General features: G+C 44.5%; 1 protein-coding gene across 1 annotated transcript in view; it reads left to right on the forward strand.

The window, feature by feature from the left end:
- Positions 1–3,042: 3,042 nt before the first annotated feature.
- The window catches only part of ABLIM1 (actin binding LIM protein 1), a 322,972-nt gene continuing 301,881 nt past the window's right edge, over positions 3,043–24,133 (forward strand). The window contains exon 1 of the transcript XR_012905702.1: positions 3,043–3,296. The gene's annotated coding sequence lies outside the window, so the exon portion shown is untranslated. The remainder of the gene's footprint in view (positions 3,297–24,133) is intronic.

Raw genomic sequence — 24,133 nt, forward strand, 5'->3', positions numbered from 1 at the left:
TCTTGTCTCTCGCAGTGCAAGAAGGGAAGGCTGAGATGCTTGCCAATGGAAATGTTTAATGATTGCACATACAAAAGGGGAAAGTGGGGAACTGGTTTTGAAGTAGATGTTAATGCATGATCACACACCACTGTGCTTTAATGTAGCAACAGATCAACATCCAGCACCGGTGCCTTGGGGCTGGCGAGGGAGGAATGCAAGCTGGTTATTTATTCCAGTCTTGCTACAGGATCCGGTGACATTTGCAGTTGCAGAAAACAGGATGACACAATGAATACAATTGAACTGAATTGTGCATGGCATGGGAAGGTGATGGATGGAGCACAGAGCTGGACATTTCTAAAAGCCACTGTTGTACAAATGTCAGGATGCTAACCTCTACGGTGGCAGATCTACACAAGAAGATGTGGCAGATCTACATAAACGCTGCTTCTGTTGTGCACACATATAACACACTTTTGATGTGCCCATGTGTGCACACACACATATCCTTTCTGAGATCTTTGCATGCACTAGTGCACATCCCTTCTGCTGCAGACTCACCTGCTTTCTGTTTTACCCATGCACAATTTAGTTCTAGTCATTTGCTAACTACAGGAGACCATCACGATTCACGGAATTGCTATTCGTGGTTCTGCCTATTCACAAATCTCCTGGCCTGGCCTGGCCTAGCAGAAGGAACTGGGAGCCACGGTGAACTCACCGTAGCTTTGGCCCCTGTGGTGAGTTCCTGGTAGCTGCCTGGCAGCCACAGTGAGTTTCCCTGAGCAGCGGGGAGCCACGGTGAGTTCCCTGTGGCTCCTGACAGCTGCAGTGAATTGCCCGCAGTAATTTTGGGAGCCGCAGGAAGCTCACTGTGGGGACCAGGAGATGTGGCTCCCAGTGTTTGTGGATGGCCATGGTTTCCTGTACTAGCATAAATGCATTGCCAAAGAGAAAAAGAGACAGTACTCTCAATTGTATGATGTGCCAGGGAAAAATGGGACTTCACACTGGCTGTGTCTGCTTTTGTGGAAAAACTTGCCAGCTGTCTACACTGGCCACTTGAATTTCCGCAAAAGCACTGATGATCTCATGTAAGATTGTCAGTGCTTTTGCGGAAATACTATGCTGCTCCCGTTCGGGCAAAAGTCTTTTTCCAAAAAACTTTTGTGCAAAAGGGCCAGTGTACACAGCAGAGATTTGTTTTCCGCAAAAAAGCCCCGATCATGAAAATGGTGATCAGGGCTTTTTTGCAGAAAAACGCGTCTAGATTGGCCACGGATGCTTTTCTGCAAAAAGTGCTTTTGCGGAAAAGCGTCCTGCCAATCTAGACGCGCTTTTCCGAAAATGCTTTTAATGGAAAACTTTTCCGTTAAAAGCATTTCCGGAAAATCATGCCAGTGTAGACATAGCCACTATGTTTGGGGTTTGATCTCTCAGTCCATTTCTGATTCAGAAAGTTGCTACATAGCATGACATAGCCTCTGCCATCTCTTCTCCTTTCTCTCAGATATCACTGAGATATTCCCTGCTTTTTGATTACAAGACTTGTATGATCCCTGGTAATTTGAGGATGTATCTTTCTCGCATTCTCTTGTAATTTGGATATTGGAGCAGAGTGTGTGTCTCAATCTTGCATGTCATATTGATTGAATGTTGGCTCCCTGCTGCATTTGGATTGTGCTTAGTGTCTCCTTGTTCCAGTGAACACGACTGCTCTTCTGCTTTTTTTTTTGCGGAAGAGCAGACGTGTTCTTTCGGAAGCCCTCTCTTCCTCATTCCATGAGGAAGAAGGGCTCTTCCGAAAGAGGAGGTTTTTCCGAAATTTGGCAGTGTAGACGAGCCAAATTTCGGAAAATCCTCTTCCGACAAAACTATCAGAAAAAGGTACGCAAATTGTGGAGTGCAATTTATGTATATTTTTCTGATAAAACACTGTAGTCTAAACATAGCCCTAGATGTATATACAGTAAGGTGTCTCTCTATTAACATTTTGGACTGCTTGGGGGCTTTCTAATATAATCATCTTTTGGTGGGGGAAGATGTTTTTTCTTGTCTCACTCACAGGGAATTTATATTAAGGTACGTTTATGTTGCACTTACCCTTTGTTGCGTGGTACATCCAGGGTATGTCTACACAGCAGGACAAAAGTTGAATTCAGCTGTGCAACTTGAGCTACATCAATTGTGTAGCTGAAGTCAAATTACCTTAATTTTGCTTCTGGCCAGGAAATTGAAGGAAGAGCACTCTTCCCCCGACTTCCCTTACTCCTCCTGAAATGAGGGTTACAGGAGTCAGAGGCAGAAGTTCTGCAGCTAGACATTATTTTGAAATACAGCCGCTCCCTGAGTTACGAACAAGTTACGGACCAACACTTGGTCCGTAACTCGACGTGTTTGTAACTTGGATCCTATAGAATTACATGGTGACTGCACTGTTCGTAAGCACAGATTGCCGTTCGTAACTCGAATCCGCATTTATGATCGCTTTGGTCGTAAGTGCGGATGGTCGTAAGTGGAGGTGGTCGTAACTCGGGGAGCGGCTGTAACAGCTTGCTGTGTAGACACACGCTGTTATTTTGGAATAAAGTCAGTTTCTCTGAAATAACACTGCTGTGTAGACATAGGACATAGCCCTTCTGCAGCTGTGACTTCCTTCCAGCATATGCCCTGGTCCCTTCCACAGCGGGACACACATGAATCGTTTGGGAGGGACACGTGCTGCTGCTGCACAGGTGTCCCCAGCTTCCTTTGGCTGCCTGAAACCCCGCTCGCTTCTCTTGCACCCGCAGATCCCCTCTCTTGCCCGCCACACACCCCCGGGGGCAGATCCTTTTGCTGCAGGGGCACAGCCGCGTCCCTGGCGCACACCCCGGCGCTCTGATCTGCAACCGCAGCCCCTCGCTGCCTCCCGCGGCTCTGCGCTTGGCCCGGGCAGGCGGTGCATTGCGGGGAGCGGCTTCCCGGAGATCCCTTGCAAGGGGATGTATTGATCTGCCGGGTGTCGCGGCCCTGCCTGCTGCACTAGGTGGGGGGAGGGAGGAAGGGAGGGAGGCAGCCTAGATCCGCCCAGCCCCGGCCGCTCACTGTCTGCATTGGCTGCGGCGGCTGGTGTTATTGTCCATGGAGCGCCCTGCTCGGCGCTGCTGCTCCGGGACACGCCGCAGACAGGTGCCACCCTGCTCGCCTCCTCCCCCGGCACATGGGCGTCCGTCCCGGCAGGACCACGGCAGCTGCTGCTCGTCTCCCGCCTCCCGCCCTTAGCCACCGCGGCTCGGTGCCTTCCCCCACCGCCTGAGCCATGTCTGCGAGAGGTGAGTCCCCGCCAGGCTGCCGCTGCAGCCGCCGCCGGGACTCGGGAGAGAGAAACCTGCCCCTTGGGTGGGGTTGGCATTTTCTTCCGCAGCCCCGAGCCCGTTGCACTGGGCTGGGCTGGGCAGCAGCCCCCTGCAGGAAACTTTGCTGCAGATTGGCTCTGACATGCTGCCTGCATGGGGTTGGCGTGACCTCGGGGGTTGGGGTCCGGCTGCACATGAGTCATTGTGGGGTGGGGGATAGGAAGGTGCGGGGGGAGGCGCTGAACTGTCTCCAGGATATAGGTGAGGTGAGGAGAAATGTCTTTCCTCTCCCTGCCTGGTACCATTTTGCAGCTCTGGGGTGGAAATGTTCCAGAGCTCGATGCTGCAAGATTTAAAGCTGCAGAGCATCCTTTAGCAATAGGTCCAGCTATACACCTGTAGGACTGTATTAATGAGACCTTGTTGGCTAGGTCCGGTATTTGGTTGAGTAATTAATTTGAAAGCTAAACGCACCAAATGATGGGACTAGAAAAGTGTGCAGGGAGGAGCAGTTTCTAAATGTTCCTTTTTTAAAGATGACATGAATGTATTTATAGGGAGAATGCTACTGTGTTGTGTTATATTTAATCAGAACTCAGTTGTTTACTACATATTATGAATGAAATATTAATAACTCAGCCATTGCCTGACTACTGAACAGTGATACTGAACATGGGTTGCTCTGTACGATTTTTCATGGCAATATCAGAATATTAACAGTGTTTATAGACATTTGCACCTGCCCTAACAGGACCACTTTAAAGTTTTAGACCAGATTTGCATGATTTCTAATGGTAAGGGGCCTAAATTCTTCTCAGGTGTGTGTAAAATCGGACTCCCTATTTCTTTTTCAGTGAGCAATTCAGACCTGATTAAATGCAGAACCACTCTCATTTTAAACTTTGCTGCTTTTGAATTGAGAATTGATGCAGGCGTGGCTATCTAGAGTTTGGTGCTGTGATTTTGTTTGGTTACTCTTAGTGCTCATTGAAAAATGAGGAAGTGAAAGCAGAAAGGTATGGATTTGAATCACATCAAAACAAATGAAAGATATTAATGATCTCTTTTGCCTCAGGGAAAAAAAATCATAATAGACAAGTAAAATGTTAGTTTAAAAAGGCACCCTAGATATCTCTTTACATTAAGCACATCTTCATGGGTTCACAATTTTTTTAACACACCAAGCAACTTCATGATTATAGTGAAGCATCTCATGTGACTGTCCTCAGCTTCCTCCTAAATCTTTGTTGTTGTCTTTCCTGGTGTTATGTACACAGGGGCCTCTAGTCTTCAAACTGCTTTGCTTGGATGAGGCCCTGTGCTGGCTTTGAGTGTTACTGACTTTACTGGATCTCTGTGCAGTTGTAAGGACCCTATCAAATGAAACAGCTTGCAGGACTGGGGCCAGAGTTGTAAACTTTTGTGGCAGGGACCCTATCTCTTATATCAGGGCTACTCAACCCGCGGCCCGTGGGTTTGCGTCTCACGTTGTAGTTTGGGTTTACACGGTGCTCAACACACAGCTTGCGGGTTGGGAGCCAAAACAAAAAAGTAGTCAACATAATGGTCTTCTGTTGATATGAATTTTAGTAGTTAAATTCCTGAACTGTCATTGCTCATTAAAAGTGCTGTCATATGGGTGGAAATGGGGTAAATAATGCATTTTATTAATATCAGCAGAACTGACTTAAATGGGGCCTGCATGTTGTATAGACTTGCCTTAATATTTGTGTTCATGCCCATCAGTGTGAAATAAGCTATTTGCATATATTTGCATGTATATGAAACCGCACTAAAGTTGCGGCCCTCGGCATATGCTGTGAGTATCATTGTGGCCCCCGGAGGCTTCCAAAGTTGAGAAACCCTGTCTTATATGTTTGTCAAGCACATTGGCATCATTGATGCCCCTGTATCTTACTGCCCCTGTATAAAACTATGGTACGCCTACATCTTGAATACTGTGTGCAGATGTGGTCCCCTCACCTCAAAAAAGATATTTTGGCCTTGGAAAGGGTTCAGAAAAGGGCAACTAAAATGATTAGGGGTTTGGAACGGGTCCCATATGAGGAGAGGTTAAAGCGACTGGGACTTTTCAGTTTAGAAAAGAGGAGATTGAGGGGGGATATGATAGAGGTCTATAAAATCATGAGTGGTGTGGAGAGGGCTGATAAAGAAAAGTTATTTATTAGTTCCCTAAATAGAAGAACTAGAGGACACCAAATGAAATTAATGGGGAGCAGGTTTAAAACTAATAAAAGAAAGTTCTTCTTCACACAGCATGTAGTCAACCTGTGGAACTCCTTGCCAGAGGAGGCTGTGAAGGCTAGGACTGTAATAGAGTTTAAAGAGAAGCTAGATAAATTCCTGGAGGTTAGGTCCATAAAAGGCTATTAGCCAGGGGATAAAATGGTGACCTTGGCCTCTGTTTGTCAGAGGCTGGAGAGGGATGGCAGGAGACAAATCGCTTGATCATTGTCTTCGGTCCACGCTCTCTGGGGCACCTGGTGCTGGCCACTGTCGGCAGACAGGATACTGGGCTAGATGGACCTTTGGTCTTACCCAGTACGGCCGTTCTTATGTTTCTATATAAATCATAAATGGGACTGGCTATAAATAATCAAGGTGTATGGTGAAGGCCTTAGTTCAGGAATTATGAAAATATGTTGCCCCTTCAAGTGCAATGGTCTCTAATTCTAATGGAATCCAGTTTTGTTGAGAGTTGGCAAAAAATATTCTCACTGGGGAAAGTCCTCATCTCAAAGTCCCGAAAACAGGGATGCAGGTGGGAGGGACACCAGGATTTGGGGGTTGAGTACAGGAAATTTGCCACACCAGATCTGGGGTGGCTCCCTAAGCACTATCATGTGGAGGGGTAGGGGATGGATTACAGCTGAGTGTATCTGCTGTGTATATCCTCCTCTTCCCTCTGTGTATATTCCCCTCTGCCCTCATGAAGGAGGCATACCGTAAGTGGACTTCACTGAAGCATTGGTACTGCCTAAGACTGTTGGTAAGGAAAGACTTTGACACCCTGAAATAGGGAGATATGTATGGTGACCCAGCTGGAGAGCCAGGTCATGAAGAAAGAGCAACTTGAGTTGCAGAGCTTGACCACAGAGCATGCAGCAAGCACTATTTGAAACCCCACTTCTAAAAGTTCCTCCCCCAGCCTTGCTGGACCTAGGGATCTACTGATTCCAGGAGACAAATAATGAAAAACACGGTCAGGGGGTGCGGGTCAAAGGTTTAAAACGAGGGAGCCGGATGGGGACACCGAGCAGAGAACCCTGGACAGCGCCCACTGCTCCTATCGATGGAGCCAGTGGACACCGCCCAGAGGAACTCTGCCCGTATATGTGACACTAGGGAGGAACGGAAGTAGGCCCCACCGTTGCAGAGCACCCCCTCGTCCAGCATCCTCCTCCTGGTATATAGCGGCTTTTGCCGAGGCCAGGAGGAAGTAGATGAGGAGGTCTCACCACTTTGTGGGGCCACAGATGGGGTGTGCATAAATAAAAAGGTGTGGGGAAAAGTGCATTCAGAACCTCGATAAGAGGTTCTGGAGGAGCTCTAAAACAAGCTCTGAGAAAGATTTCTAAAAGCCCTTCCCCCAGCCTTTTGGGAGGGATGACTAGACCTTGGGTTCAACTGATTCCGGGGGACATATAATGAAAAAACCCGGTCAGGGGTAAGGGGGAGAAAAAAGAGCTGCCAGTCATTTCGGAGGCAGCGGAGGAAGATGTGCACCAAAATGCTCCACGCTAGACTACCTGCACTATAGAAGAGTCTCTGCAGGACCTGGAGGAGGAATGTTGGACCTGGCTGTGCATGCAGACCTGGCTCTGACCCCCCTCCTCCAGGGGAAGACACAAGACCCCTGCAGAAACCCAGTGCAGTCCTGGCCAGAAGAACTCTAGGGCTATCCTCTGGAGTCTGGCCATGACCTCCGGGGTTAGGGTCAGGGTGTTGAGCCGGTGCCAGAGCATGGACAGGACCAGTTGATTTAGCACCAGTGCCCCAGTGCCCTCCCCTATAGGGAGAGACACTGGAGCAGTCCTGTCCATCTCTGCAGCCACTCCCCATCTTGGCCTCCAGACCCTGCTAGTTCTCCAGCGGGGAGGGATGCATGGCGGATAGAAAAATGCCCAGGCAGAGCAGCACCTCGTGGCCTGAAGCGCGGGTGGGAGGGAGCCTGCCTGCCACCCGTCTCCTACCACCAGGCCAGAGCTCTTGACCCAGTTTACCTGGACAGAGAAGGCTGCTAAGTAGACTGCTTGGCAGGTCTCCAACCATGCCAGATCGCCTGGGTCCTGGACCACGAGGAGCACATCTTCGGCAAACGCCAACAGGACCAGCTGCAGCTCTGGCTCTCAGAGCACCAACCCTGTCAACCTCCGATGGAGGAGACAGAGGAAGGGCTCTATCGCCAGAGCGTATAGCTAGCCTGACAGTGGATACCCCTGATGTACTCCCCGCCCAGCATGCAGCAAGCAGCAGAGGGCCTTGGACTTGAAATGATCTGATTCCCTAGAACATAGGAACATAAGAATGGCCATACTGGGTCAAACAAAAGGTCCATTTAGCCCAGTATCCTGTCTGCCGACAGTGGCCAATACTAGATGTCCCAGAGGAAGTGAACAGAACAGGGAATCATCAAGTGATCCCTCTCCTGTCATCCATTTCCAGCCCCTGACAAACAGAGGCTAGGGACACCATTCCTACCCATCCTACCCATTGATGTACGTAACCTCCATGAATTTATCAAACTCTTTTTTGAACCCTGTTAAAGCCCTAGTCTTCACAACATCCTCTGGCAAGGAGTTTTACAGGTTGACTAGGTTGACTGTGTGCTGAGTGAAGAAAAACTTCCTTTTGTTAGTTTTAAACCTGCTGCATATTAATTTAATTTTGTGACCCTTTGTTCTTATGTAAAGGGAACAGGTACATTACTTTTCCTTATTCCCTTTTTCCACACCAGTCATTATTTTATAGACCTCCTTCATATCCCCTTTAATCTCCTTTTTCTGAGCTGAAAATTCCCAGTGTTTTTAATCTCTCTTCATATGGGACCTGTTCCAAATCCCTAATAATTTTTGTTGCCCTTTTCCAATGCTAATTTATCTTTTGTGAGTTGAAGTGATCACATCTGTACACAGTATTCCAGATGTGGGCGTACCATGATTTTATATAGAGGCAATAAGATATTCTCTGTCTTATTCTCTATCCCTTTTTTAATTATTCCTAACATTCTGTTTGCTTTTTTAACTGTCACTGCACACTGAGTGGATGTTTTCAGAGAACTAGCCAGAATGACTCCAACATCTCTCTCTTGAGTAGTTGTAGCTAAATTAGTCCCCATCATATTGTATGTAAGCCATTTTGTTGCCCAATCACTAAGTTTGGTGAGTTTTTTGGCTTTTCTTGTTATATTTTTACACTTAATTTGTGTAAAAATAGTTTATGCTCCTTTCTGTTTTCCTCGCTAGGATTTGACTTCTGCTTTTAAAAAGACTTTTTTGTCTCTCTCACTGCTTCTTTTATTTGGTTGTTAAGCCATGGTGGCACTTTTTTGGTACTGTTACTGTGTTTTTTAATTTGGGGTATACATTTAAGTTGAGTCTCTATTATGGTGTCTTTAAAAGGTTTCTATGCAGCTTGCAGGGATTTTACTTTTGTCACTGTACCTTTTAATTTCTGATTAACTAACCTCCTCATTTTTGTGTCATTCTCCTGCTGAGGTATTTTTCCCACCACAGGAATGTTAAATGTTATTACTTTATGGTCATTATTTCCAAGTGATCCAGTTATATTTACCTCTTGGATCAGATCCTGTGTTCCATTTAGGACTAAATCAAGAATTGCCTCTCCTCTTGTGGGTTCCAGAACCAGCTGCTCCAAGCAGCAGTCATTTAAGCCATCTCCTCATTATTCTCCAAAGCGGCAAGGAAAAGGTACCACCTACAGTGAGTGGACTCTGTTACCTAGCATCATGTAAGGAAGCACTGTGTTTGATGCTGGTGGTGCTGGCATTCAGAGACGGTAAACTGAAGTGGTCATCTCATGAGATCGTTAAAGGTCCTGCAGCAGTCTCTGGAACACTTTGGCTGTCAATGGTGCTATTTTGGCCAAATGCCACATTGGATGATGCTATATTAATTTAGAAGTGTTAAGACCCAGTTACTGGTTTAAACAAGGTTTGGCATTTGGTATACAGAGACGTCTGCCTGCTTAATACTCTGACAAACACACCATTAAAATCACTTTAACCTATTATTAATGATACAGAGAAGAAGAAAATACAGTTAAACATTTGAAATGTAAAATACAGTTTTCATTTTAACAATATCCCTTGTTTCTTTTCCCTTCCATTGGAGAGAGTATTAGAAGTAAAAATCCCTTGCTTGATCATCTTTTTAATGGTAACATAGGGTAATAGGTGTCCTCTTTGGAGAAGAGAAGTTAGTAGAGATGAGCCGAGCTGTTGTAGTTAGAGACTAATCACATTTCATCCCAGGTAGTGCTTGGGGTTCATCTGGAGCCAGCAGAGGTTATCTGGCTCCCTGTTTCTCTCTGGCTCTGTCTGGTCAGGACATCTCTCGGGATCCTCATGTCGAAGGTGTGAGATCCCGGGAGAAGGTAGGCCTGACGGCCATGCTGGTGCAGCTTTCGTTATAGCCATTTTTTCTCCCCAAAGTCTCTTCCTTTCACAAAGGGAATGGTGGGCGCAGTAGTCCATCTCTTCATTATTCTGCCCACCAGTTAGGACTAGTATCCAAAATACTGGTTTGCTTTTATGGATTTTTGGTTCCACACTTTTCTTGTTTACTCAGCATAATTTTAACACTTTCCTAGAGTTATATCCATAATCCTTTTTGTTTGCACTAATTGTCTTTCTGCCTCCCTTTCTATTCCATTTCCCATCAGCATTTGTTATAGGCTGTTGTGACCTCTTATGAACTTTCAGGTTTGTTTTACAATTGAGCTCACAATTAGGATAAATTGATCCTAGTTATTGCAACTTTAACTAGGGCCAAAATTACCAAAAATTTGGACAGACACAAATAGCTGTTTGGGAAGCTACGTGGGAGCTGAACATATTGAAAAATTTCAGATCCGTTGTTCAGTTGAGTTTGTGATGCCTGAGAACTCTGTAGCTGGAAAAGCATGATGGCTTGGGATATGTAAGTGTGCTACATAAGCAGTATTTTCAGAAGAGCCTAGGAGCCATCACTGGTCCTGATGCAGTACCCACTGGAGTCAATGGGAGCCCTTTCATTTGCTGCAGAGGCCACTGTATCAGGCCCAAGGTGCATTGTCAGAGGTTCTGGTGAAAATAGTCAAGCAGAAGCCTTTCATTGATAGCTCAACCATTTTGTGTTCCCTAATGACAGACCCTGCACAGAGTAAGCACCCTCCCTCCCTCCCTCTCTCTCCAACACACAAGCAAGACAGGATTGACTGTAGTTTTTTTAAAAGAGCCAGGATGGAGGAAGTGGGTAGGATTGAGCCCCCAGACATAGAAAATACTGTTATTCCATGAGTAGTGTGGCTGTGTGTGATGCAAAGCTGACGTTCATGGCAGTGGCAGCTGGATACCCAGCATCAATCCATGACTCCTGCATCTTGTCATCTCCCAGAGCAGTTATCGGATTTGCAGACTGAGTTCTGTCTCTGCTTGATGTTGGTAGAGAAGGTTTGTGAGCACACTTCCAGCAGCCCAACTTCAAGAAAGATCATTGCAGATTCAGGGGCTGTGCGACTGGGCTTCCCCTTGCTTCCCTCCATTCTGATGTCTCCCCCATCACCTACACCTACCCTGTCCCTACAGAGCACTACAGTGCAGCCATTGGGAAATTCCCTGGCACATTTCCAGTGACCTAAAATTGCCCCTGCAGTTTCAGGACCTGATCCAAAGCCCACTGGAGTCAATGGAAGGACTCTCCGTACTCTGAATGAATGTGGAATCAGGCTGTCCATTTTCAAGGTTCTTCACTTCTTTTCCTAAACTCTTATATAGTGCTGTTGTGTACTGTTCACCAGCTGATGTGCTTGGCCCTGTACGTGACTGCCTTTGAGTTTTGAAGTTATCCTGGCACATTCTTTTCCTATTTCAAAAGAGCACTACAGGATTGAATTGTTTGTAAAAAGCTTTAACATAAAGACATTGTATTAATACAAGTATTATATTATACTTTACTTGTGCATATTCTCTCAAATTGCTTGCAACATGTCAAAAACACTTCTCCTGGAGGTGTGAGCCCATAGAAAGCTGAAGTTTTACAAATAAACTGAGCTTTTTGGTGGCAGACTTAGTGTAACAAGAAGAAAGAGGCATGCCAGACGTGCAGTTCTATCTATTTGCGTTCCCATAATCAAATAATGCAGATATTTTACCAACCGTTCAAAAAAGATTTCAAGAGAGTCAGCCTGAACCATTTTCAGCCACAAAGGTAGATTGTTCAGAGAGAGGAATACATGTTAAACGACATTTTGCTTATTAGCTATGGCTCCTTAATGAATGTAGCATCACAACAAAAGTAACTAGATGTTCATAGAACCTGATAAGAGGTATAAAAGCATTTTCTACGTATAACATCAACTAGTTGTACTATGTCATGGGAATGGGTGTTACACAGAACACAGTGATGATGGTGAGCTTACTACTCCATAATCCACGAGTGAATGAATGGAATTGCTTAGTTTGAAATAACAAGCAATCTATATTATAAAATGTATACAAAATTTGTATCTGCATCCACTTCTGTCTCTGCAAAAATATATTCATATTCACATCTGCAGATATTTGCAAATGTGAAGGGTTCTAGATATAAAATTTGTATCCACATCCATATCTGCAAAAATAATCAGCAGGCATCTGTGGATTTGAATTTCCTCTTAGGATGAAGTAAGGTATAACTTACTCTGCTGTTTCTCCCAGGCATAATTTCTTATTTTATATATGCAGTCTGCATGTTACTTGCTTGTAGGTGTGGATTTCTGCTGAAGTAAACGCTGAAGGTCTTTTGGTGACAAATAAAAAAAAAAAAGTGCCGGCTCCTATGTGTGATTAAAAACTAATTTTTATTTTCATTTTTTCAAGCTTTACAACCAGCTGTATTAGCCGTGAACAGGCGTGTGTGGCTTCTCCTGACTCCCATAAAGCTAGTTGCTGGGCTTTCCACAGACTGTTTTCTTCAGGTTTTGTCATTGTCTCAACAATATTGCGTATGTCTAGTTCTGACCCAGCCTTCCAGCAGGTGGGTTAACGTGGACTTCCAGACCTCTTTTCCAGTCTAGGCTGCAATGTCTTTCTGTCTGGCGAGGTATTTCTCTCTCTCATCCAATCACGGCCATCTCTGATAGAGATTGCTGGTGAAGTCATGCCTGACTTAACCACTGTTTCATCTGACGAAGTGGGTTGTGCCCACAAAGCTCATGATACCATCTATGTTTTTTGTTAAGTCTCTAAGGTGCTGCAAGACTATTTGTTTTTTTTAAGTTTTTCCACTGATTAACTGTCATTTTCCTGGAATCTTGAGGCTGGGAAATGCTGTGTGTGTTGGTGGGAAAAGTAAAATGATGGAACATATGAAATGTGGTCCAAAATCCAATGCTTAAAGTTGGAGGAGCTTTGAAAAATTGGAAGCTCTGTTCTAATCTAGGAGCAACATCTTTGTTGAAGACATTGTTGAAAGCCCATCCCAGTGACCCAGCTTGATTTTTTTTAATTTTATTTTTCCTGGGTCTTTTCCAACCTCTCCTATTCTACTTCACAGATTTTAAGTACTTTCCAGATTAAAATGATTTCTAATAAATGATCTGCTGTCTGGAAGAGGAATGGAAATCAGACTCTGAAACTGGGGATTGCTGATGTTACTCCACAAATCTGGTGGAGAAACAAAGTGGAACTGTTCAAGACAGAGAGATGGCATTGAGGCAGTGTTCCCTACAAGCTGTGCGCTTAGGTGGCCATCCAGGAGAGATTCAGGTGGTGATTAGCAGAGCGCCCATAGATAGCAGCAAGTGTTTCTACTGGGGGTGCATACCTGCACTTGCCTTGGTGCATATAACAAAATGTATTTGAAACAAGAATGGAAAAAACTAGAGGGAACATTGAGTGTCTCACTTGAGTTTTCCCCAGTTTTCCCACAACTGCTTCCCAGTTTACAACCTTCCATTCTCAAGGTATGCCTCATACACAGCTTGGGAAGTGATCGTGTGAACAGTAGGCAGCAGCGTGAGGAGAGGCAGGCGGCTCCCTGGCTCCAATGAAGCTACTTCTCCCCCTCCCCACGTGTAAATGTGACATTTTCAGCGGTTACATGTTTACCAAAATAAATGCATTTTAACATCCCTAATACCCACCATCCTCTAATGAAGAGAAATAGACTGGACTTGTCAGCACCCCACTTCTGTTAATCCCTTGAGGCCCTTGAAGGGGTTGCTGTTGAGTCCTACAAAACATTCCTTCCTCTCTGGCTCCCAAGCTCTGATATTATATTTACCATAGCACCTCCAGCTTTTGCAAGCCTTGGGAGTGAGAAAGCATCCAATTAAAAACTGCACCTGAGTCTCACAGAGTGCTAACTCTAAGTCATCAGTTTTAATAATAATGATAGTTTATATATTACCCTAGCGTATGGCCCAAGGGAGCAGGGAAAATGCAAACTACTTCTCCTCAGTTCCCCCGTTCTCCCAATGCAGAGTGGTCATCTATAGTTGTAGTTTTTGCCCTTTCTTGCTAGTCCCTGGATGTTGTTGCCCACGTCTCTCAGACTTCCCATATAAGGCAGAGAGGAGTTGGAGCCTTTTTCCTTTTCTCATGCTACACCCTCCTCAGGGGTGGGGTGGCAGTTACATGCCCCTGTGCTCTGGGAGATATGGGCTAGAGCCGTCATGTCAAACAGGTGTCTGGCGGGCCGCATGCTGCCCGATTGAAGTTTTTTGCGTCCTGCGGCTATATTTTTATAAAAGAATAAAGTGCGGCCTGCTGGCCACTCTGAGCACGTGGCTGAGTGCAGATCACAGCCAGTCAGCCGCTCTGTGCATGGCACCCCAGTGACTGCTCACAGCTGGCCAGCCGTTCTGCGCACGGCACTCCAGCAAGTGCTCACGGCCGGCCAGCTGCTCTGCACTCCACCACGTGCTCTCTGCGCACGGCATCAAGCGCCTGCTCACAGCTGGCCGCTCTGCTCACGCGCCTGGAGGAAGAAGCGTGGCAGCGGCGGTGGCTCCGGGACCCAGGCATTAGGTTGCAGGGGGGGCTGGGAGTGCCTGGCTCTGGGGGAGGGGTGAGGCATCATTTGAGGGGCGCTGGGGTGCCTGGCTCTGGGGGAGGGGTGAGGCATTAGGTTGGGGGGGGAGGATTGGGAGTGCCTGGCTCTCGGGGAGGGGTGAGGTATTGGGTTAGAGCAGGGATGGGGCTGGGAGTGTCTGACTCTGGGGGAGCAGAGGGGATATTTTGCTAATATTATGTTTTTTATTTATTTATTCCCAAATAAAATCACAAAATGTATTCTGTTAATTTTTATATCAATAAATATGTCCTTTTGGGGCAATCACATGAATAATTATATGTTTATGCAAAATCTCAAACTTACAAAGTATCTCAAATTTTCACAGAAGCCTGTTCTATTTGATTAACCACTGTCTATACTTGTTTTTATTTCAACAAGTTATGTATCATATACAGAATTAAAACTACCTTAAATTTATATATAAATTAAAATATATATGAGCAAATAACAACAATTACACACATCAAATTATTGTATTAGTCAAACAAGACCTGAAAAAATATTTTTCATTTGTGCAGCCCTCAGTAGGCTTCGAGTTTGACATGCCTGACCTAGAGCCGCTCCTGCGACCATGCCGCTCTGCTGTGTGTCTGACACAGACTTGTGCCTTACTGGCTGACACTGAGCTTTTTTAGGGCACTTTGTATCTTCACAGTGCTTTGCGGACACCAGCTTCATAATGAGCTCCTGTGATAGGTTATTTTATTCCATTAAAAAAAATCTTTAGGTAACATTTTGAGGAGCCCATAGCAATTTTGAAGGCAAAGATGAGACACCCACGGGCAAATTTCTTTTGCATAAACAAACTGCTGAAAACATTGCTTAACGAGGTTGGAGACCATTGGCCTACCAGACACAGGGCCTGCTCTAGCCATTCCTGCGCCCTGGGCAGCGGGCATGCGGTGCATGTGTGGCTCCGCCCCCGGGTGCATGGTGCATGTGCAGCCCCATCCACTGCGCGCTGCGCACCTTACAGCCCCGCCTGTCCAAAAACTTGTAGTCAGTTATCTTTTTCCCTCCAAACTTCCTGATCCTGAACTCATTGAAGTCAATAGACTCAGGATCAGGTGATGTTGTGTTGTCACTTAGGCAAATAATGCACCCCATGAACTGAACCTTCCAGCTGTTTCACATTCAAGTCTGATACAACATTTATTTTTATGACAAAGAAGAATTAAGTTACTAATTTATTAGACTTTAAAATTAGCCATTCTCTTAGGTTGCTCTTTTGTTTAACCTACCAGCCCTTCAGATTGATTGCACGTTCTTTTGACATTAATGAAAATTAGCCCTGAATAAAGGGGAAAAATGGTATAGCGGCAAATGACAACAATACGAGGAAACTTGGACAATGAGGTAAAATCTATTTTAGATGTACAACTTTGAATAGATTTGTACACAAGGAAAACAAGCATCGGTTTATGGATGGAAAGTCAGGCAAAATTGCTTTTATATGTTGAGTGAAAAATAACAAAAGCTGGCATGTAGCTTGCAAGCTCTGAAATCAGTCTTCTTGGGATTTGTCTGCTCAGTTTTTTTGCTTGTAATGGATTTGAAATGAATTGACATTTAAATTTTAATCAAATGTGTAAATAATTGAAAATGAAAATCAGTTCTGCTCAATTCTCATAATTTCTTAATTTGCTCTTTACTTATGCACTTTGAAGGCAGAAGATCATAATGGAAGGCAGAGTTGTGCTTGTAAAATCCTGGGACCAGTTCTTGATACTTTGTATTATTATTTTGTGTGTTTGAGCTGGGTTATCTTTCCAGGCAGCTGTGCATCACAGTTAAAAACCACACGGAATAACCCCATTCTGTAGCAGATAGAATATTAATATTATTGGCAGATATAAAATATTTAACCATTATTGTTGCATGCTTTAAAGAAGGAATTTGCTCATTCTTAAACAATTTATCACAATTAAAGGGCCCAGTTCTGCCAACTCTACTGAACATTGTGCTTCCTATGATGAACAATAATACCATTTGCCTGAATAAGGAACTAAGTATTTTGCAGGGTTAGGTGTAATGATTGGACCAAATTGATTAAATACAATGATATATTCTAGCTCTACAATTTGGGCCCCTTTCATTCATTCAGAAACTAGATATCCCGGATTTCTAGAGTCATGCCATTGGACCAGTTTGTGTTAAATATTAATCACATGATTTTAGATCCTGTAATGTCACTACTACAAGAGATTATATGCATACTGTCTTTTCTGGAAATTATGTACTTTTTTTTTTTAGGTCTGCACTTTAAGTAGAGGATCTGTTGACATGAGTGTAAAAAAGATTGACATGCTGATGGACCACAGCTTTTTATGACACTGCTATGCTCCTACCACTAGAAGAGAGGTGGTATGATATCCCTTCTGTATTTGTATGGTTGCTATGGCGGATGTGCTCCAGGGATATCTGTACTGTATAGTGGTGATTCGCTAAAGAGGTACTGCTATGGGAAGTAAAAAAAATAAAGGCACAGGTGATGATAAAGACACAGGTACAGGAAAACTAGACAAACATTTTCAGTTCCCATTTCTAGGAAGATAGGAGAGAAATAAACTAGTAAGCTGTGAGGTACTGATTCAAAAGAGAACTTGAATATGTGCTTAACTCTTATTGGAGTCAATTAGATTTAAAACATTCAGCCAAATCAGGGTCTGGCTGAAAAATATTATTGTATAGCAAGAACATTATTAACTAAACAGTATATTGGAGTACATGCCACTTGCCATATGCCAAATCTTGTAGCATTTCTTTTGCTTCATACTCTTGAGATTTCCCCTGTTATCACATTGTCATACCATTTAAAAGTGATCCTTCTTTATAGTTTGTCAAAGGTCACGAGTGGTTTAATCACATACACATGCCTTTTTACAAATGAATAAAGACAACTCGTTTGCAAAAATCACAGGAAAATGACATTATATAGCCATAAAATGAGATGCTTTTTAATTCAGGTGGCGAACTAATCTCAACTTCTCCAATATATTGGTGATATTTATTATTTACTTTTCTGTATTTCTGATATTTTTAAGTATGTCATTTTGATTACTATTTCTTCCAGTGGGAGTTCTGTACGTGTAATGATTGTGGGATTTGGCTTAATAAAAACACTTTGCTATAATTATTGTTACAGCAGAGCAGATTTTTGTTGTCATATCAGGCTGTTATATACCTCCTGTGATCAAGGCAGAAGTCAGTGAAACTAGTGTTCAAACCACAGTTTTCGTTTAACTAGTGAGGAAAGGGTCCACTTTATTTTTTGGCATTGAAAATTCCATGGGTAGTCTCCAGTTAAGGTAGAAAACGAGTTGAATCCTGATTAACTGTCAAGAAGTGGAAGAGAATAGGTATCTAACCTAGTGCTGTGAAACGTTTGCCAATAGGAACTCTTCTTTCCAGGCCTTCTTACACAGAAGATGTAAAAGAGAAGATATAGAATGCTGTTAGTTTTGTACTTTGGTTAGTTAGCTTCAGAGGAACTCCTGATACAAGTAAGTTCTGCACTATGAGTAAGATTCGTAGGACTAGAGCACATAGAAAGAAGAGAGTGTAACCCATACACTTGCTGGGTGTGGTTCACTGTGGCACTTAGACGCTTACAGAGAGAAAGCAAAATGCAGGACAATGTAGCACTTTAAAGACTAACAAGATGGTTTATTAGATGATGAGCTTTCGTGGGCCAGACCCACTTCCTCAGATCAAAAAGTGGAAGAAAGTACTTTCTTCCACTGTTTGATCTGAGGAAGTGGGTCTGGCCCACGAAAGCTCATCATCTAATAAACCATCTTGTTAGTCTTTAAAGTGCTACATTGTCCTGCATTTTGCTTCAACTACCCCAGACTAACACGGCTACATTTCTATCACTATTCTACAGAGAGAAAGAATGAGTTTGCTCTATAGCAGGGTCGGCAACCATTTCAAATAAAAGAGCCAAAATACTTCAAAATTCAGAACAAGTGGTCAACAAAGAGCTGTATAAGAATGCCCATTTGCATGACTGAAAATATACTGAGAGTTCAGGAGCAATGGAGGGTGCAGGAGCAGGCTGGTGGTATGGTGTGGGGCCAAGGGGGAAGGTGCAGGAGTGGGCTGGGGGTAGGGTGTTTGGCCGGGGGGAAGTGCAGGAGCAGGGGAGGGTTCAGGAGCAGAGTGGGGGTAGGTATCTGGCCAGGGGGGAGGGTGCAGGAGTGGGCTGTGGGTGCAGGGTCTTGGTAGAGGGGGTGTGTGTGTGTGTCAGGTTGGGGGTGTTTGAGTGAGGAGGGTGAGGATTTGGGGTCTTGACAAGGCGGTGAGTGAGGGGGCTGGGAGTGCGGAGTCTCGGCTTTGGCGTAATGGGGGGGCCACTTACTTGCTTTCACACCGCTGCCAGCACCACGTCCCCGGTACAGCCTCCCGTTGCTCCCATTGGCTGGATTGGGGCCATATTGTGGCCAATGGAAGCAGCAGGGAAAGCCTCCAGGAAGCGTGTCTGTGTGCTGCTGTCCCCCAGCCAGGGGAAGGGAAGCAGCAGCACGCAGAGCCACTTCTTCTCTGCTTCTTTCCTGCAAGCTGGATCCATCGGGGAGCCTTGGTGTTCCCCGCCCCCCACTGCTCTGCACAGGAAGCCGGCACTGGCGCTCCAATCTTGTGGGGGTCCAAGAGGCTGGAGCACCAATGCAGGCTCCCTGCGGGGGGGGGGGGGGGGGGGGGGGGGGCGGGCGGAATGAGGGGGAGCTGAGCTTGGACTGCAAAAGAGCCATATTTGGCTCTGGAGCCGTAGGTTGCCGATCCCGCTTTACAGCTTTAGCTGAGAGCCTGCTGACTTTTAGCCTGGTAGCAGCTCCATTGAAAGCAATGATATATGATCCCGTTGAGTTCAGTGGGAGTATGACCAAGTCCATGTGCAATAAGATAATATGTACAGTGACGGTTACTTGACACTAGGCCGGTGTTTCTCAAAGTGGTCCATTGACCCACTCTGCGAAAGCTGCTACCGGGCCACCCCGGTGTGTTTACTTCCTGGCTCTGCAGCCACAGAGCCTCTTGGCTCCCATTGGCTGTGGTTTGCCATTTGCAGCCAAAGGGGGTCATGGGAAGCAGTGTGACCCAGGCTTCTGCTTCCCATGGCTCCCCTTGTTTATAAACAGTGAACCACAGCCAGTGGGAGTTGTGAGGCTCTGTGGCTTGTGGAGCCCATAAGTAAACAAACTGGAGCGATCTGTTGGCAGTTTTCTCAGAGCGGGTCCTCGGATCACTTTGAGAAACACTGCGTTTAGGCTTCTGAAGACACTGAACAGGATTGAGAGGAATGAAAGCCAAAGGGAGAAAACCCTTCCTACCTTGGTTATGTGGAAGGGAAACGGTGAACTTGATTGGTCCACCACTATTCTAGATGCACTGTGTGCATGAACTTTCATAGTCAATTTCTGATGTATGATCCAGAGTATGCTCTGTAATAGATGAAGGCAAAATCTGTCTCCTTGACTTGAGCTCAAGCTGTAGAGACTGAGATTTACAGCTTTGGAGATCCCTGGCTTGATTCCTGGTGTTTCAACCAAGATGGAGGTTTCACAGATGTTTCCTGTACATCTAAATAATTAAGCCAACAATCTTCTAAAAATTAGATTGTGTGTGGATGGGAAACCAGCCAAACACACCTCCAAATGAAAATGTTTTCATGCCTGTTAAAGAAAACTGATGTACTATTGAAGGGCTTTCTTGACTCCTTTATTCCAGTTCTTCAGCTACATGCATGTGTGGAAATGCAGTGTTATTATGCGTGTCTCTGGCTATGTCTAAACTACGAAGTTTTTCCGAAAAGTATCCCAGAAAAACTCCGCCATGTCCAGGGAACGCGTCTGCTCTTCTGACATTTTTTGCGGAAGATTTTATGAGGAAGAAGGGCTCTTCCGAAAGAGGAGGTTATTCCGAAATTTGGTCCCGTGTAGATGGACCTAATTTCGGAAAAGCCTCGTCTGAAAAAACAATCGGAAAAAGGTACACAAATTGCGGAGCACAATTTGCATACCTTTTTCCAAAAAAAGCATCAGTCTAGACATAGCCTGTGTTCAGACACTTCGGGTATGTCTACACTACAGTGTTATTTCGAAATAGCTTATTTCGAAGTAGTTAATTCGAAATAAAGTTATTTCGAAATAATGCGTCTACACACAAAATGCATTTTGAAATAGAGTTTTGCTATTTCGAAATAGCGCAACCACACTGAGTGGACGCTGAATCACATTTAAGGCTGGTCCTTCTCGTGGATGTGTTGCTGGGAGCCTGGCTGCACTTTCTGCAGACTGCCATCCAGGAGGTCCATCGAGGGGCTATCAGTATCCAGGAGGCCCTGCGGGAGAGCTTCACCCTGAGGAGCACTCAGAGCTTCCCTGGTCTGCCCCACTGGGGCTTGTGCCTCATTCCTCCCTCACATCCTTCCACTTACCCTTCCCTAACCTCCTTTCCTGATGTCAAATAAAATACATGTATTTTCATGAACACAAACTGTCTTTATTTAACAAAACTGGGGGGGGGGGGGAGGATGAAACTCTGGTGAGACTAGGGAAAGGAGAGGGGAGAAGAGAGGTGGGAGAGGAGAGGGGGAAACCTGGGAGGAGGGAGCTGGAAGGGGGAAGCAAGGGGAAGAAGGGAGGGGAACTCAGGATTGGGGGTCTCGCTGGACCAACTTGATTTTCATGCAAACCTACTCCTCGGTTCGCATGTGGGCTTTGGTGGCCAGGCTGGTAGCTACCCTGCCATAGACGGCCATGTTCCTCCATCTAGTGTGGAGATCATGGACATTGGGGGCATCCCCCCCCAAACCTGAATAAGGTCCATGATCTCCACCCTGGACCAGGAAGGTGCCCGCCTTCTCCGGGCCCTGGCAGGCTCCTGGGAGCTGGCAGGCTGCTCCTGGGGAGCGGTGGAGGGCTGGCTGCCTGTGGCTTTCTGGCTCATGTTTTGGGGCCACTGGGTATGGGGCAGTGACTGCTGGCTCTGGGCTGGCAGACTTGTAGCTGGCACAGGCACTGTGGCCAGAGTCTATCTCTTTAAGGGCTCCGGGGAGGAGAGAGGGAGTGGAGTGTTCTTGGTTGAGGCTGGAGTGGCCACCAGGGCCCCCTGGGAAAGCTGGAGGCCCCCTATTTCGATATAAGTGTCTACACAGCACTAATTTCAAAATAGCTATTTCGAATTTGGCTTTATTCCTTGTAGAATGAGGTTTACCAAATTCGAAATAAGCGCTCTGCTATTTTGAATTAATTTCGAAATGGTGGTTTGGCTGTGTAGATGCTAGTAAAGTTATTTTGAAATAACAGCTGTTATTTCTAAATAACTTTGCTATGTAGACATACCCAAATTCTCTCCTGGGAGGAACACTGGCAAAATATTTAGGTCCTAACGTAATCCAGTAGTGCTTGTAGGAAAGCAACACTTATATTTGGCTATGGATATACATGGAGATCTGGCAAAAGATGAGAGGACTGAATAATGTAAGCGAAGGTGAACTAGTTCCTACCAGTATGTGAAATCAAATTAGTTTTTTTTCTTTAATTTAAAAGCATTTGATGTATTATCCCCATAGGACAAATCTGCGAATTTCTCTGCAAATTTTTAACAGTGAAGAGAAACCCCACATTGATTGGATCTCATTGAAATTGTGCTCAGTTTGACCTCTTGTCATATTGCCACGTGTGTGTGTGTGTGTGTGTGTGTGTGTGTGTCTGTGTCTGTGTCTGTGTATATAAAACAGTGCAAGGTGAGGAAGGAAGAGTCCTTTTTTGCTACTGAGTAATTTTCTCTTGTATTGAAATCTGAGTTTTAAAAATTGAAGCAAGACAAGTTATTTAAAAAAAGGCTACATGTAAAATATATTAGTAGAAAATAATAAGAATAATATAAGAATAATAACTAATGTGGTTATTCAAAGTTGAGTATTTATAGTGGCTCAGACCTCTGGGACAATCCAGAACTGCTGGGGTTTTGAACTTTTGAGGAAGAGTTACAAAACTTCTGTCATAGTTGAATTGACAGATGCTAAGCACAAAATAACAAAACTGTGCCCTATTTAGTTCCTAAACTACTGGCTGAAGCCAGAATAATTGGAGAAAGAATTTGATTAGGATGAAGGGACTGCTGTAACATGAACTGAAGTAACCTAAGTAAAAAAAAAAAGGAAACAATTTTCTTTTCTAATACCAGCTGTTTTGATATTGAGCTAAAGAAGAAAGGCTGTATTATGTACGTACCAATGATACACATTAGGAGTTTCACGTATGAGAGACCCATAAACTTTCTGGATAAATAGATTATATATTTCTGTAAAATAATTTAAAAAAATCTGCCATGATATACTTTCTGTCTGATAATAGCCTGTTAAAATGATAAATAAATATCAGTTGATTTACTTTAGCTAACATAATACAGGTTGACCCTCTCTAGTCCAGCACCTTCAGGACCTGACTGGTTCTGAACCATAAAATTTTCCAGACTGTGGGAGGTCAATGTTATCTACCAGCATCTCCTACATTCCACTGCATACTGAGCTCTGAGAACACATTTAGGAGTAAATTAGAGCTAAATAACAACACAGAAGAGATCTAGGACTGGTGGGTGTAAACAAACTTTATGGAACTATGGGAAACTTGACCACACCCATGAAAAGTGGACATCCAGCTAACTAAAATCCTGCCAGACCATGGATGTTTCCAGACCCAGAGAGTTCTGGACTAGAAAACAAAAAACCATCCCCCCAAAAAACTTCCTGAACCCGTAACTATTGTTCATACAGCTATGTTAAAACTTAAAGAAGCACATAAGTAAAAGCCATTTGCCCTCTTCATGGTCATAGATTGGAATTTTCAAAAATGCCTTAGGGACTTTAAGAGCATAAGTACTGCTAACTTTCAGTGGCTGCTTTGGTGCTTCTGAAGTTCTCCCCCATAATGTATACAAGAGGTACGACAGCCAAAAATGTTGACATCACACGGTTGATGTTAGATTTCACTGTGGAGAATGGAAAAGCGGAGTGGAAAGAAAAGGATTTCCTGTGTGTTTTCCTTTATATTATGCTCACATAATAACTCATCCTTACCCTACCTTCTCAGTGTGATGACGAATGTTTAGAAATATCTAGGTAGATGTACCTGCGAGGAAGGTTGTTAGGGTAAATTAATGTTTGTGCATATCTGTGCAGTGCAAAGCACTAGACAAGTGCTATCTGCTGTTCTGTCCTTTTCTCTAACTAGTGCTATGTAGCATGCCAAGAGAGCTGAAATTTCCTTTGATAATACCTGGTCTGTGTTCAATGAAAATCTCATTGAATTTTCAAGTTGAAATTTGAGGTTTGGGAGATTGTGTAATATGTTGGAAAAGCAAGCCCCATAGACAGCTTTTGGAGATGTTGGAAGTTCACATTTTTCATTTCTGCAAGGCACAAAAGACCAAACAAACCAGTGCAGAAAGATGCATTTTATGCTCAGTGCATTAGCTTCACTCCGTAGTTATCAGATGCAAAAAGACTTTGTG

Source organism: Pelodiscus sinensis, chromosome 8 (assembly GCF_049634645.1).
Source record: "Pelodiscus sinensis isolate JC-2024 chromosome 8, ASM4963464v1, whole genome shotgun sequence".
Lineage (NCBI taxonomy): Eukaryota > Metazoa > Chordata > Testudines > Trionychidae > Pelodiscus > Pelodiscus sinensis.